The sequence below is a fragment of the Anopheles stephensi genome, chromosome 2 (assembly GCF_013141755.1).
Source record: "Anopheles stephensi strain Indian chromosome 2, UCI_ANSTEP_V1.0, whole genome shotgun sequence".
NCBI classification, from domain to species: Eukaryota; Metazoa; Arthropoda; class Insecta; order Diptera; family Culicidae; genus Anopheles; species Anopheles stephensi.
Genome location: NC_050202.1, coordinates 62,668,550 through 62,684,068, shown reverse-complemented (window position 1 = coordinate 62,684,068; position 15,519 = coordinate 62,668,550). Strand labels below are relative to the sequence as shown.

Genomic DNA, 15,519 nt, shown 5'->3' with positions numbered 1-15,519 from the left:
AACAATCTCACGTACACAAGTACATACAAAAACGCACGGATGGCACCGGAACATAAAAAGTGTTAAACGGTTTTGCCGAGCCGGAGATAAGCCCCTAAAAGGGTAATATTGAAGGGCCCTCGGTTCATCCCTTGTACGAAAGCACCATAATAATGCAAGTGGGGTGAGTGTTTTGTTTCCGCGGTGAGAAGACAGCAGCAGCAGCAGCAGCAGCACCCGATGGTGAGCTGACAGGTGAGCATGAGTGATGTGTGTGCCTGTGTGCGCGATACTGTACGTATTTTTTATTTTCCAGGTCTAGGCCGGTCGATGCCGTTCCGTTCGGGGCCATCATCATCCCTTCAATCCTCGCACCAGGCGGGCGCGCTAGTTCCGGTTTCGTGCGTCGTCTCGCACGCCGTCACTGGATTTTTGTTGATTTCGTCGTAGCCATATTACGCGCTCCTGTCCGTCCACTGTCGCGCATTATCTCTGCTCACTCGCGCTTAGTCGCTCTCGCGAGCGCCCGCACCTTCAGATCAGATGGTCACAACGACGGTGACGAACGCTGTGCGCGGTGAAGGCTGCACGAAATGAACTGCATTGAACTGAACGCCCGCCCCGTACAAAGCCCGCCCGGTCGCTTCCCCCCCATTCCCTGCTTCATCTTTCGATAGTCGAAGCGATGGAGCAGAAGACGAAGCGAAAGAAAAAAAAAGGTCAACCTATATTGCGACGCCGTCACCGTTCATCGGGCCAAAAGTTGTCCTTGACGGTCAATCGGTGGTGGTGGTGGTGGTGCGTGTTGTTGGAGCGAATGCCACGGTCTTCTTGGTGTTGGTCGGTGGTTGCACGTGGCCAGAACGGCGCAATGAGTACGTGTGTGTGTGTGTGTGTGTGCGGGGCGCAAATAAGCAGACATTACTCCCCCGTTGTTAGTGTGCCAGGGCCAAACGCCAAAAAGTGCCCACACACCTTTGCTCGCGCTCGCTTTGTGCCGGCTCCGAAAATCGAAAGAAAGGCGACCTCGAACGGTGGAAAATCTGCTCCCCGATCCACACGTTCCATGTCGGAAGATTCACAAACACATAGGGCCACCGTCGTCGTCGTCGTCGTCGTCGTTGTGTGATGATGATGAGCAGAGAAGCGTTATAATTGAGGTCACTTCAAACCCGCAGGGAAGTGCTAGAGATCACGACAGCTTCAACTGGCAATATCAGCCTTCTGCCCCTTATCGACTCGCAGGGATCCTTCTCCTGGGTAAGAGTTCTTAATCTTAAAAGACCAAGGTTGACTAACAGCAACCACCTTTAGAAGCTCTGCCGGCCAGCTGTCGAATGCAAATATGCCCTTCCCGAGACCATGACCTGATTTAATTTTTGATTAAAAGCTAACCTCCCTGAAAGACTGCTCTCAGCACGAGAAGGGCTTCAGATAAGCTACACTTCTTTAAATAAAATATCACAAGCATGAAAATTGATATGCCTTCACTCGACACGGGCGTGTTCCGCAGCATCTATTCAACACTGTCCATCATGATCGAATCGAAAGAAAATTTGGGTAACGCATCGACATCCAGGCGATCCAGGCATGCGTTTTTCCCATGGTCCTGTGACTTTCCCTTCTGGCAACAAACACAACGCACACCACACACCTGGCGCTGGAAGGGCACCGCCTAAGACATAGGCTTGCAACCCCAAGAAGCCTGGAGCAGTTAATCGTTCGTTCCCTGTCGCACCAGAAGCCACACACAGCGAGAGGCAACGATCGATGTAAAGTTGCTGTTGTGAGTGAGGGCCACAACCAACAACAACAACACACATCAGAGACGCTCCAGACTCGGTCGAATATCGTTATGAAATGAATAATGAAATACAAAACAACACACCAACAAACACTCGCGCTCACATACACCCTACAATGTGCCTTGCCATAATGTCGGTCTTGCCACTTCCACTCACATCTGTTTCTGTGGCTCGTCCTTCGTCCCAGCTGACGACGATGACGGGGAAAACGGTTACATTTCTTTACAGAAGAGGTCCCTGTCCTGAAGGTACTGTCCCGCGTGTCCCTGTGTGTGTATCGAGAGCTGCCTGTACAGTGTGTGTGGTTGACTAAATGGAAAGGTTGTTCCCATTGCGCTTCCACCAATGTTGTTTTTTTCCTCTCTCCTTGGTGCTGTTGTTTCCCATTTGGTTTGATTGCAATTTTTACGTGCATTCGGGAGTGAAGCAAGAAAGGGAGCAACAGGGAGAAGCCATGCTTCTTGCAACAACAGCTGGAAACACAGCTCCTCCAGCCAGGCATGCTACGGCGGGTAATGCCCAACGAATGATGAAGACTTTCAAGGATCGCAAGGAAAAAAGGCAAAGAGTAGTTGCAGTAGGGATATGAGTTTTTTTTTTAAATGGGCTTAACACGGGAGAAGTTTTAATTGTTCGTCACAAATGAAGTATAAAAATTGAGAATAACTTCAATCAAGGGAAACACATTTAGTTGGTGCTCAGATGCTTGATTTTAGATATGTATTTTGATTTGTTTTGATGAGGATTTGGTTTATTAACCTAGGTAGGTCCAGTCTTAAGCTTTTAAAAGTCTTTAAGGTTTAGTCTTTAATATAATGTTATATAAATAAATAAGAAAGTAACAAAAAAAAGCCTTTCCTCATTCTAATTTATTTTTATGCACACTAGTACGTTTTGAGGTTATCTAGGAAAAGTGAAACAAAAAATCTGTTTGTAAATTCACTACAAAAACACATGCAAACAATTAAGTTTTGTTGTGAGAAATTGTAGTTGCTTAAAAATCATAGCAAATAAAGAAAAACCAACATTAATTCAAATATTTTTCATCATTTTTTTTATATATTTAGATTCTTATTAGCAACATATTAATTGACTTAGGAGCCTAAGCAATGGATGAGAAACTAGCTCATTACGTTGAGAGTAAGTAATCACCCTCTATGTATCAATAAAAACGATACATAATAGGATTATAATTTAACAGACAAAAATCACCTCAAACAATAAAACATAATAAAAAATTGATAAATAAAATAAACACAACGAAACCTACACGCACCTCGGTGCAGATAAAACAATCGAAAGCAGGGCCAGCAACCTTTATTCTCTTAACGGAAAGCAGCAACAGCAGCAGCAGAGGCAAGTAAATAAGTAAAAACCATAGCCCTGGCTGTCTGTGCACGCACACCTGTTCCCTGGCTGCCCTCGAGGATAGACAGACAGACGATATAGGTGCGCGGAAACAGATCAACGAACCGAATCGAAACAGGGCAAAGGCAAAGGAGCCAAAAGCCAGCGCGCGAAATTAAAAAAAAAACAAACGTGGACGTTCGCGGAGGCTTCACGGTTTTGTACGACACCGAGCAAGAAAAAAAAAATTGGTCAACACACTAACAAACAACGGCACACTGGGGTATATTGGGGTTTAAAAAATTTAAAACATTGTTTTTTGTGAGTCCTCGAGGTGAGAAGTGAAAAATTGTTTGTCAATTATTTGTCAAAATGGCACAACAAGAGAAAAAGAGAGAGAGAGATTGCTTCCGTATGAGACTCCTGAAGCTTATAAAGAAGAAAAAAGCCTTTAATCAGTTAAAGAGTTTCAAATCATACAAAAAAGTAGAAAAATATGACTTGTAACAGATGTATTTATCGCTCAGGGAAAACAGTACATAAAAGGGCTCCCAAGCGCTGGGAAGTGCTCCTTTCTTATCAGCTGTGTGGAGGGAGTCTCGCTTTCGCGTCTCGTTACGAACACACACACACACACAGACTACCATTTTCTTATCTGTCAGCGGCGACCGACCGAGTGGCCATTTTTTTCTATCACCAGCATACATTGTTGCATCGAAAACACCAACCAGTTCTATTGATTTTATTTTCCAAAGCATATTCCTCCACATGCAATGCTTCTGCTAGACTTCTCTTCTTCACGCACACCGGCTTGCAAGAAGAAGGCTCGAAGAACATGATTACCGATCATCGTAAATGGGATCGTAATCCTACCGACAACGACTCACAGAAGCAAGTCCTTCTGCTCCAGATAATTTCTCTCTCATCTCAATCTCGATGTGGCGTTTCTTGCCTTGATCTTTCTGTTTCGGTGACCCACCTTCCCAACAACGTTCGGTTCGGTTATCTATCACCTGCCCGTCATGTTCTGTACGGATTCCATCACTTCCACATACTTTTCTTCCTTCTTCGGTGCATATTATCTTACTTCTACAACGAACAAAAAATGCCAACTACATGTGGACAACAATGAAAAAAAATAAAGGGGGAAAACGATCTCATCTCTTGAGCTTAGCTTCTTGCTGTTACTGTTCCTTGATTCCTTCATTTTGTTTGGTTCAAAGCGACGAGACAGGTATGAGAGTTGAAGGAAAGCTAAAACCATATAATCCACTATGAGTGAGCTATTTATCTCATCTCATCTCATTTCTTTGTGATTTGTGCAGTCAAGAAAAAGGAAAACAGTGTTCAGCCACTGCCTGCTGTTAGGACTTCTGGAACTTGCTGTGTGTACCACTAATATTTAAATTATTTTTAGATTTTCACGCAAAACTTTCTCATCATAATTCTCATATTACTAATCATATTATTTACTTTAAAAAAATACTTTGAAACCTGTAACTTCCCGCAAGGACCAAACGGCAATAGCGTGAAGTTTAGGGTGAAGTGATTTAAATTATGCTGTCATGCTTATCTACTTCACCAACTCGGCACGTAAGCCACCACCACCACCACATGCCATCCTTTTCACGCACACAGAAAAAACGCTCACTCACAGCAGCAGCAGCAGCACCTTTCGCGCCCGGTTGATGGTTTTTTATTTGTTTGCCCTCGTCGTTGCCTACTTAGAGATGGGTGCACTGCTGTTGCTTCTTCTGTCCCACTGTTGCTGCTGCCGGTACAGCCGAAGTGAGAGACACCAGTGAACCTCCCCAGTCCCTTCCACAGCAAGGCAGCATTCACCTACCCCGGTTGGACACACACACCACACAAAAGCGCACCATGGAGATAAGCTCATGTTTTTTCGGTGGATAATCGACATCGAAACATCGAAACCGGAACAAGAAGACCGAGAAGGATACAAAACACACACAGAGCGAGAACACGCAAAGAGCCGTGCAGCAGCGTCGTGATTCGTGAGAGGCGACGGCTCGCGCATCTCCTTATGCTCCTCCTAACAAACTCACTTGGCCCGCGCGATTCAGTTGTTTGCTTGGATGGTGCAGCCAAGCACCGCAGAGCATAGAGGATGATGATTCGAGGAGGGAATAATATAATAACCCTCCGGGAACGACTCCGGCTGTGCATGTGTGTCGGTAAAGGAGCGATGAAAAATAATAAAACAAAAACTAAATCGAACATCTCGCACCAGCCAGCCAGTGAGGGGTGAACGAAGAAATGGACGCCAAAACGCATCTTTTTTTTTTCACGACAAAAGGGAGCGAGAGAGCGAGCTAAATGGTCGGGGCTCATCCGAGGCGGAATAGGCGCACACTTCTCAGTTTGAAGAGGGTAAAACCATGGGAAAGGACAGGGGACTCACGGAGGGAAGGCAGAACGGGGATTGGAAGGGTAGTTGAAGGGCGCACCTAAGCACATGGATCAATGATTCGGTCGTGCGGGTCGAAGGAATTTCCGGCGTAACAAAACGTCCTCTCACTTACTCTCTTGCGCTGTCTGTATTCACCGTGCTGCTTGGATGAAAAGTTTTTGGATGTGTTTTTTTTTATTTGGTTTCTTCTGCGCTGCCTTTATAGCATATAGGATAGGTCATGAAATTTTTCGAAACGCTCGCAACCTCCGAATCTGTGTGACCCCCTCAAAAAGGTAACGATGTTGCCTGTAGCGCAGTGAGTGGCATTGATGTGAGATGGTGGTTTGCTTTATTAGAAGTTTCGTAAATCGAAGGAACTTGAGAATCCGAATTGATTCCGGTTGGTCTTGAGGGTTCTTTTTAACCTTCTGATTCTCACATGCGGCGGCGAATGCACCATTTTGCAACACCATGCACAACTAAACCTGGAACTGCTACTACGACAAATACACACCAAAACAAGGCAACACGGCAGGAAGAAAAAAAAATGTGTTAAAAGATCAACAACATCTGCGAGGGTCAGTCTAGTTGGCGACGAGCGCGACTAAACCCTTCTTTTTCTCTCGCTTCGTTCGCTGCCGTGCTCGCTCTCTCTCTCTCTCTCGCTCGCGCTTCGCTACAATCGCAACCACGCGTTTGCTGGAGACGCACACGTTTGACGCACTTGAACTGCCGCCTGATGGAGTTATTTGCAAAACAACAATAAAAAACACGAACAAACTCCCGATAGGAGGAGGTGTACGCGAATTACGCGAGGGTGATTGTCATATACGCGTACTTGATCAACAAAAAAAGCTCACCGGTACGCGATCGGCGCCTCCTCTCTCATCGACGGGGATATAGCTCAGTGGTAGAGCGTTCGCTTTGCATGTGAAAGGCCCCGGGTTCGATCCCCGGTATCTCCAGGAAGCTTCTCTTTTTTGGCCACCAATTGTTCCACCAACCATCCCATCATGGGAACAACTGCGTCCACAGGTGACGACAGGAGACTGTGGAGCGGTGGTTCACACCTGTGAGGGAGAGGACACACAGGGACACTCCACTCACCCCAGGCAGGATCCGGTTTATTACCCTTTTGCGCATGAAGAGACTCTTGGCGGCTCTACCCTGGGACTTAATCTTTTCTCGCGTGCGTCCAGTGCCACAGGTGAGTGTGTGTGTGTGTGTGTGTGTGTGGGTGGAGGTGTTACGATCCTTGCCACTTCTTCTCCCGGTACATTTTTTGATTAATGATCGCCCGATCTTGACCAGAAGAGTGGGCAACAAGAATAAAAGCTTCTTTCGTCGACGTCGTCGTCCGAGCTTGACCAACCGGTTGGGATTCGCGAAGAAGTTATAAACGCAATTAAGTCACAGTCGATGGAAAGTATCAACCCCGCGCCGTTTAAAGGGGGTTTGTAGGGATCGCGTGAAGGCATGGGACGACCGTTGGCCTTTTTTTTGTTGTTGCTGTTGTACTGTTGTTGTGCTGCAACCTGTAAGAGTTCGGTGCGCAATCCGAAACGGTTGAATGAACTTTCGCCGAAGCAAAAGTAATGTAGCCTGGGTGCGAAACGGACTTGCTACGTACAAACGAGAACAAAAAAAATGCGAGGTTTCCAAGCTATATTTACCATTAGATTACACCATTTTCTTAATATTCTTTTCCTACGATTCTTGGAGCAATAAAATGGAAAACGGGGGGGCCACTGACTGGTAGTGGTGTGCTAATGATTAATTATATGAATCAGCTATTCCCTGTGCCAAGAGGAGTGGAAGCTAATCGAAACCGTAATATCGCTTCTCGCCGGGTCTTTGGGACGGACGATTAACAATTTTTAAGGCCCTGTGTGTCCCTTCACAAGCGCGCAATGCCATATGGACGCTGACGGGGACACTGACAACTACACAACTACCAGAGCGTGCGCGCCCGCCTACATGCATAACGGAGACACACAAGACGAAAATTGTACGAGAGACCTTCCGCCACAGCACCCGGGTCCCGATCCCGAAAGTTTGAACAGCAGGTTCCCGCGTTTGGATCCGCTGCGGGCCGTTCCTCCTTGTGCCCTTCCCCCCGCAGCTGTCTTCGCGCCCCGTTGCACGACCGATCTCGGGATCATTTTTAATTTTTTTGGGAAGTACATGAAAAAACGACACCTTCACCTTCTCAAGTGAGCGGAAATCAAACAAAACTTCTCCGTCATAAGAAAACAGCGACAGTTGTGCTGTTGGGATGAAACCATTTTTTTGTTCTGTGGAAGTAAAACAAGAAAAAGAAATCAACCCTCGGAGGAACGCTGTAGCACGTGGAGTAACATATGTCCAATGTTTCGATTCTTGTCGGAGGGATTTTAATAGCGGTTAATAGCGGTTGCAGGATCGAGGATAATTTTTATGATAATCTTTATGTGTGTCTTTTTTAACTAAACAATTTTTTTTATCATCACATATTTAAAAAAATTGTTATCACATTTCCATGTTAAATGCAAATTCAATTTCTTCTAAAATTTTTAATACACTGATTTTCGAAATATTTATCGATTTATTGTTTTTTAATATAAATATCTATTATGGTATATTTTAAGAACCCAAGAACGATGCAAGAAGTTGCTCAGAAAGTATTTAAACGATGAAAATTTAGCAAACAAATTAACTTATTCAGAACAAAACCACAAAACCCACCCAGCCCAGCCCACGAATCATCGCTTTATGCACAACATTTGCACCTTGACATAACATAATCTACCAGCAATCCACCGATGTCAATTAAATCCGGCGCAATGGGTGCATCATTTTTAACCCGGGTTCAAAACCCTCCCACCCCCGCCCAGCCTCCAAGTTTCACACGTGCGTGTGAAAATACGTGAGTAGAACGAACGAACGCCGGCGAAAGCGGTCACGCGCTCAAAGCGGCAAAATAAGTGGTTTTATAGTAGTTGTGTGTCGCTTGTATGTGTGCCTCTCTGTCCTGGTGTGCTGGTTTGTATGGTTTGCCGTGCTGACAATCATGCTCGTTTCCGTCTCACCATAAAATTTGCATCCGCCCCCTTAATGTAAGCGGGCTGGAGGGAGGGAAGGCGGACACCCGGACGCGTACAGAATTGCATTTTCGCCGCGTGCAATTGTGTTTGCATGTGGAGGATGAATCCGCGTGCACACACACAAGTGCTCACCCGGCCGAGTAGAGTCCTGCATAATATCCTTGTGGCGCGTCTGCCGGTGTCGACGAGTCCTTTGTTCGTGAGACAGGCTTGCGTGAGAGGGAGCGAGAGAGAGAGAGAGAGACCTCACCAAGCGCGCTGGCTACTATGTTGTTCACACACTTTCCATCGCTTCCTTTGCAAACGGTACGGTGGAAAATGTTTCACTGCTTTTCCTTCCCTCCGTCCTGCCCTGTCTCGCCATCCTTTCTAAGCAGCTAAATATTCGTATCGAACACGTTTCACTACATCGCAGCCGCTTCACTCACTTCACTTACACCCGCGCGCGTTTATGAGAAGATTCGGTCACTTTGGCGAAAAGAGTGCGAGCGAGCGAGTGGGTGAGTGAGTGAGACACGGCACAGCATGCTGAGATGAGGTTAAATCCGAGCTTCGTGTGATATTTCATCTACACGGTGAAGTTGACTTGATTTGCAGTCGCTTCACGTTCACTTCCCGTCCTTTGCTGTCCCTTCTTTACTTCTTCCTTGCCTTCTTTAACCGTTTGAAGTTTCTGCTTTGAATCGTATGTATTAAGCTTTAACAAAAACGTATATTAAACTTGATGCTGATACAGCGAAAGGACTTGTATGAGGGGTTTCATATATGTTTTAAAACAAAATGGTTTCCTCAATATCTTTGCATTTATCTAGCGTGTGCTTCACCATTAACAAATAAAACACAATTTAATCAATCTTCTATTGCCGTTTATTTGTTCTTCCCAGCCGGCAAGCCAGATCCCAACATCGTTCTCCATGGCTCCGGTCGTGTACCGGCGGTGTACCGTCGTCATTTGGCGGCTTTTTGACGCCGGAACTGTCATAAAATTTGCCAAACACAGTGGACCATTAAACGGTGTAGGCGTTTCGCGCGCACCCTCTCTCTCTCTCTCTCTCTCACTATCTCTCTCTTTCTCTCTCTCTCTCTCTCTTTGAGAACATTTCGCTTCTTTGCTATGTTCTGTGTTTTTTATTCTTTAAAACTGTGTCATGCTGCCTTGAGCTTTACGGGCTTTGTTTTATTACGGTTTAATTATGCTTCTTTTGTGATGTTGGCCATTTTTCAAAAGGTCAGCAAGCAATATTTTGAAGGTCCTACGCTACGGGACAAAATGTGTGTGAGTGTGTGTTCTGTTAAAGGATCGAAGAGGCGAGGACAATCAGAACGACTTGTTTAATTAGTTAAAACAAGCATCGAGAGATGCATACTGCAAGAACTAACGATTGGAGGAACTAATTACCTCAAGAACATTGCAAATATGTACACAATGCTCACGATTCTTCTTTACCAAAGCCACAAGACACATTCCGAAATGAAGCCGCCAGCGATAACAGAGTGAACGAAACCCAATTAAATAATCAATCGGAATCGGATAATCATCGGACCAATAATGCCGAAGCACGGAAAACGGAACGCGCAAGGGAAGAAACGCGCCGAATCATAAACCGGAAGACGGCGACCAAACGCAACGCAGTTCGGTACAACATAAAAGCCAAATCAACAACACCGATGAGGGTTGATATAAATAATTATCCCCCTTCAAGCAAAAAAATAGTAATAATAAAACACAATACGGCGCCTACAGCCAGCCAAAGCTCGACTGCCGCCCAACCAAGTAATCTAACGTCTCTTTCTTGTATTCTGCCTACTCTCACTGGTGTGTCTTTGTCTAACATATTTTCGGTGAGGAAAATCTCATCGGTGAGCAAAAAAAGGATAAGTAACGTGCAAGGGTGAGAACAACGGGAAAGAAAAAAAAGGAAACCACGACCGGAACTAACGAAGAGCAGTTTTTTCGGACTTGTTTTCCAATCAAATTTCTGTGTGTTTGGTTTTTCAAAATCAATAAGTGATTTATTGATTAAGTGTGTCTTTCTCCTAACTTTTTTTCTAATAGCTGGATCGTAGGAAGTCATTATGCATATGATGATGACAAATTGAACATTAAATTATGTGACAAGTGGAAACAAATTATATAAAGTAGAATGAAAAAATAACCAACGTAAAAAAATAGAAAACCATGGCCCCCACCAGTCCCATCCTGATCGAATCCAAACCATCGATGAAGCAAGATAACAATCTGCTAACATCAATAATACCCGACAAGTAGTTACAAATCCTGATCTCTCCCCATCGAACAGGGTGCTCTCCATCCAGTGAGCCGATTTACCAAATCAGATATTAACACACACACACACATATACACACACACATACACCCGTACGAATGAAACGCACACGCAATAGTGTGCCCGACTGGTCTTTTGTTCGGCCAACCGTATCCGCGCGCCGTTTGCATTAATTTATCAATTCTAAGCGCTAAAGTGTAAACTTATGGACCAAAATTCGCTTCCCCAGCAAACGCTCCAACCTTGCCCCAACTCCCCAAGTCGAGTCGGGCGAGTTGAAGTCGCATACCCACTCCTGCGTCCAATATCTCGCTTGCTCGTTCACTCTTTGACAGCGGAAAATAGGGAAGCCGGCCGTGTGGCACATTCGGGTGACCGTAACGTAATCACTTCCAATTTTACTGCACCACCCTTCCTCCCTAGCTCTCAACCTCCTCCTCTAGGGCGCACCCGAAACCCTTCGAAAGCATAGAACCGTCTCTCTCGCATCGAGGGTTCCTATAACCGTTGCTCTGGCCGTCACTTGCCCTGTGCCACAACACGGCAGCTCCGTTTTGCTTACACAAATGCGGGCGAACGAAAAGGAAAATGCTCGCTCCCATTCGCTCCACAGGTCGTGTGCGCGGTCGAATCGAAGTGATTCCGAAGCCAAGAGAATCGATGTTCGCGCTCTTGCCCCTTCTGTGTGTGTTGAGGCTGCAAACCAACAAGAACGGCGGCCGTTTTTGGCCAACGACCGATCGCCGAGAGTTCAGACCATGTCTTCTTTGCTGAAAATATCTTCCATCCCGAGCCGAGAGACAGAGGCCAGTGTGCGTATATATCCCGTCCGCTTCCCGTCCCGATACACACAACGACACACATCCCAGAAACACCTTCCTGGAAACTGCGGGAAGTTATTCGGTGCTTTGTTGAGGCAAGAACGATGCTACGGTCTTTGAGGAAGAAAGGCGAGGAGGAGGAGGAGGAGGAGGAGGAGGAGGAGGTGGCGGGGGGTTTAAAATTGTGTAGGTTTTTGGCTGATAGTTACATAAATACCATGGGAAGTGTAGTGCAGCAAACATCAACCCGTCAACCGATCAACGTCAGCTAGCTAGCTAGCCAGGATCCAGGAGGATTAATAAAAAAACGGGAATTTTTGTAGACTAATTTGCCTGGTTATGACATTTATTCCAAGAAAGTGTGTTAGATGGAGAGGGAGAAAGACTTGCTTGATTTAAAATTAATAATTTCAAATACTTCGAAACATTGTTTTCAATCAACAAGAAGTATTGTTGTAGAACAATTAGAAGAAGATAATTACGTAAAAAATAATAAAAATAAAATAAGCATTAACTAAACAAACAAAAAACAATTGAAACCCCAATAAACGAAACAAAGAGAGGAGATTAAACAGGTTAACTACAGCTTCCAATACCTGTTCTCATCTGGGAAATCAACCCTCGACAGGCAGTCGTGGCCGAGCGGTTAAGGCGTCTGACTAGAAATCAGATTCCCTCTGGGAGCGTAGGTTCGAATCCTACCGACTGCGGGTAAAAAGAGTGAATCCTATTTGCTCTGACGAAAAGAGGAAGCAGCTTTTTGTTAAAGTGATACAAAAACATTATCATCATCAACCCTCTCGTGCATAATTCCACCTCTCATTCAATTAAACCCACCCCAAACCCTCAATTCCATCACTACTCCCTCCCTCTTCAACTTTAACCACACCACACTTCCTGTGACGCCCCTTTGCTTGCTGCTGGTTGCCGAACACAAAATGAGGAAAATTCAACCGTAAAAAAAGCCTTCTCACACACTCACTCTCTCTCTCTTTCAGGTGATGCTTCGCGCTCTCCTTCGCTCTCCCATTTGTTTTTGGTGCTGCATCTCTTTGATAAAAGCAGCTCGCGCCATTCGGCCGCAAAAAGTCAAAGTAGGCGAAAATAAAGGCCCCCGTTCCCCTCTGCCCAAGAAACACTCTCACCTTCCCTTTCCAACCAATCCCGGTTTCCGCCAATCGGTGGAGGCGAGCTTTTCTCCTTCTTTTCTCATTTGCTTAACGATTACGTGACCTACCGAAATTATGTGACTTCGTGGCAATAAATGGTGTTTGCGCTGTGTTTTTCTTCTTCGTCGACCTCCTCGAGGACAGCAGCAGCGAAAAGACACACTCTATTATAGAATGCCCTGCTCATCGCTTCCTCGCTTCCAGCACCCAATCCCCCAGTGGTTCGTTCTATTGCGCCCTTTCGACGTTTGTTTTTCAAGTGATCATACACCTGATGCCAACCTTTCTTGGCGCGTTTGAGGTACAGCTTTTCCCCCATCAAAAATGGAAATGAAATAAGCGAAAGTTTAGTGGGGCTAGGGGTGTATCAAGCTCTTATTGGGATAGACCATTCCAATCAACATTTCAGCGACTCCTAAATACAAAAAAAAAAAACAACGGAGAAGTGTAAACGAGGCGGAAGTGACCGATACCGCGGTGCGCGATGTTGTGCCGATCGGTGCGCGCATCACACCGCGGGGGGTGGTGTTGCTGTGTTTTATTGGAATTTAATTTGCAGCGTGAAACACTGACCACACACAGCACAGCAGTGCTGGCGCGTTAGCAGTCGGTTGTATCCGTCCCTTATCTCGATGTCTCCGGAAGGGCATCATTGCCACCTGCTTGCCTGCTTGTGGCAGCATTGGCAGCCGACGCTACTTGACGTGACTTGACGAGCGAAGTTTCGTATCGTACGCACTTGAACCTTTGGCGGGTGCATAAACACGCACACACGCTTGGTGAACGATTTTTGCCCCACACACAAAGCCTGCTACTACCACTACTCGTGCTGTGGTGGCTCTGGCGTTATCTTGCCGAGTGTGCGCTTCTCAACCCATTCAAACTTTCCCTTCGATGGGGGGGAATCGTTTTTCCAACAGCGTTTGTTTTTTACTGCTTATACTTTCTTCCCCTAGGTAGGTTTTTATCAATCACTTTTCTAGCGGAAAATGTGACTACGAATGGTACTTTTGTGTCCATTGCTTCTCAATTTTAGTGAGACGTCACTTGGTTTTGTTGGGTGTGCTAAAAAGTTGGTCGCTTTGGAATGAAGTTTCAAGGTTTTTTTTTTGATTCAGAAATTGGTGGATTTATAACTATGTTTTTCATTGATTAATATATTGAATTACAAACATATTGAATAATTTAATTTTCAAAAACCAGCAGAGTGATGTATTATTCGAAAATTGCGAAACTAACAAACTTACACGACAATCTAATTGATATTCTAATTTTCCGTGACAATTCTTGCCAAACATAAGACGATACTTGTCCAATACAAGTATGTATGCCTCTCTAGCCTTTTTGCTGCATTTAGCACTTAAGCTTCCTTTTTTATGCAGTGAAAATATTTCTCCCATTGCTTGATATAGAGGAAATGCAAGCTTTTTCTATTGAACGTATTATCGATTATCGTCCGAAAGCATTAATCTGTATGGAAATAGAAGATGGAAAAAAACAAATTAGATGCAAGCAAAAGAAAGGTAAAAACCAACCTAAACCACAGCTCATTTGCACTGGACTAGACTAATGGCATTTTAAAACATTTTATGAACGGTTTGTGAGAGGACGAGTGCTTTGAGTTAAAAAACAATCCCCTATTTGCATGCAAATCTTAAAAAGCATAAGGTAGCCTCCCCCCTTCTCATCATCCATCCACGCGAGCACAGATTCTTCCACTTTATGGACATTTAATTACGCAGCATCGAACAACAGAACGTCGTGCTACGGCGTACCAGGGGAGAAGAAGCTTCTTCTTTTACCTATTTCGCAGTTTGGCGTACACTTTTTCTTCTGCCCGCTCTGTACGCACGCCGCGTTATGCCGCGTTGACGTAACATCAACGTCACCTTCATCGGGCGCGTCATCGTTCGCTCGGTTCGCAAATATCGCGCCCGTACACAGGGCGGCAGAAAAAGGTCGTTCAACAACAAGCGGTGGAAGATTTAGCGCAGTAACTTCAACACGCACACACACACACACACATACACGCTTGTGCTGGAATAGTAGGGGATGATGGATTGGGGAGGGATTTTGTTGCCAAGGGTGGTTCAGGCGGTGGGTTTCTGGTGAGGTTGAATTGAAGCGAAACAAGTGGTGATGATAAAGAAGCCTAACGAATGGTAAGGTAGTTGCAGAATGCTTTTCAATGCGTTTATGCCACACAACACCGAAGAGCAGTCGTGGCCGAGCGGTTAAGGCGTCTGACTAGAAATCAGATTCCCTCTGGGAGCGTAGGTTCGAATCCTACCGGCTGCGCGTTTTTTGGAAGATCATTCAAACGATTATTGGGGGTAACTTATTGTAGATTCTTGTATTCATTGCTTTCGTCATTGTTTTCTTTTTTATATTGAGGTTAGACGATCATTAGGAATCAAATGAATATTCACACTATAGCCAATAAATATTAATCGACAGACCTCTTGTTAGCTCAACGGACAAGTTAAGCATCAACAGACAACAAAAGCAATATTTTTAAGCGCAATAGACAAGCAAATTCAAAAAGTCAAAAATCCATAAGCCATTAATGAAGCCAAAATTGCAAACTTGCCATTATCAAAACTAAAAGAGACAAA

At 45.1% G+C, this 15,519-nt stretch overlaps 3 non-coding genes across 3 annotated transcripts; all 3 read left to right on the top strand.

The window, feature by feature from the left end:
- The first annotated feature begins 6,437 nt into the window (after positions 1-6,437).
- On the top strand, positions 6,438-6,509 carry Trnaa-ugc. Its single transcript has one exon. It is a non-coding gene; the product is annotated as a tRNA-Ala (tRNA).
- A 5,854-nt stretch (positions 6,510-12,363) lies between these two features.
- Trnas-aga lies at positions 12,364-12,445 on the top strand. Its single transcript has one exon. It is a non-coding gene; the product is annotated as a tRNA-Ser (tRNA).
- A 2,675-nt stretch (positions 12,446-15,120) lies between these two features.
- On the top strand, positions 15,121-15,202 carry Trnas-aga. The gene has a single exon. It is a non-coding gene; the product is annotated as a tRNA-Ser (tRNA).
- The last annotated feature ends 317 nt before the right edge of the window (positions 15,203-15,519 follow it).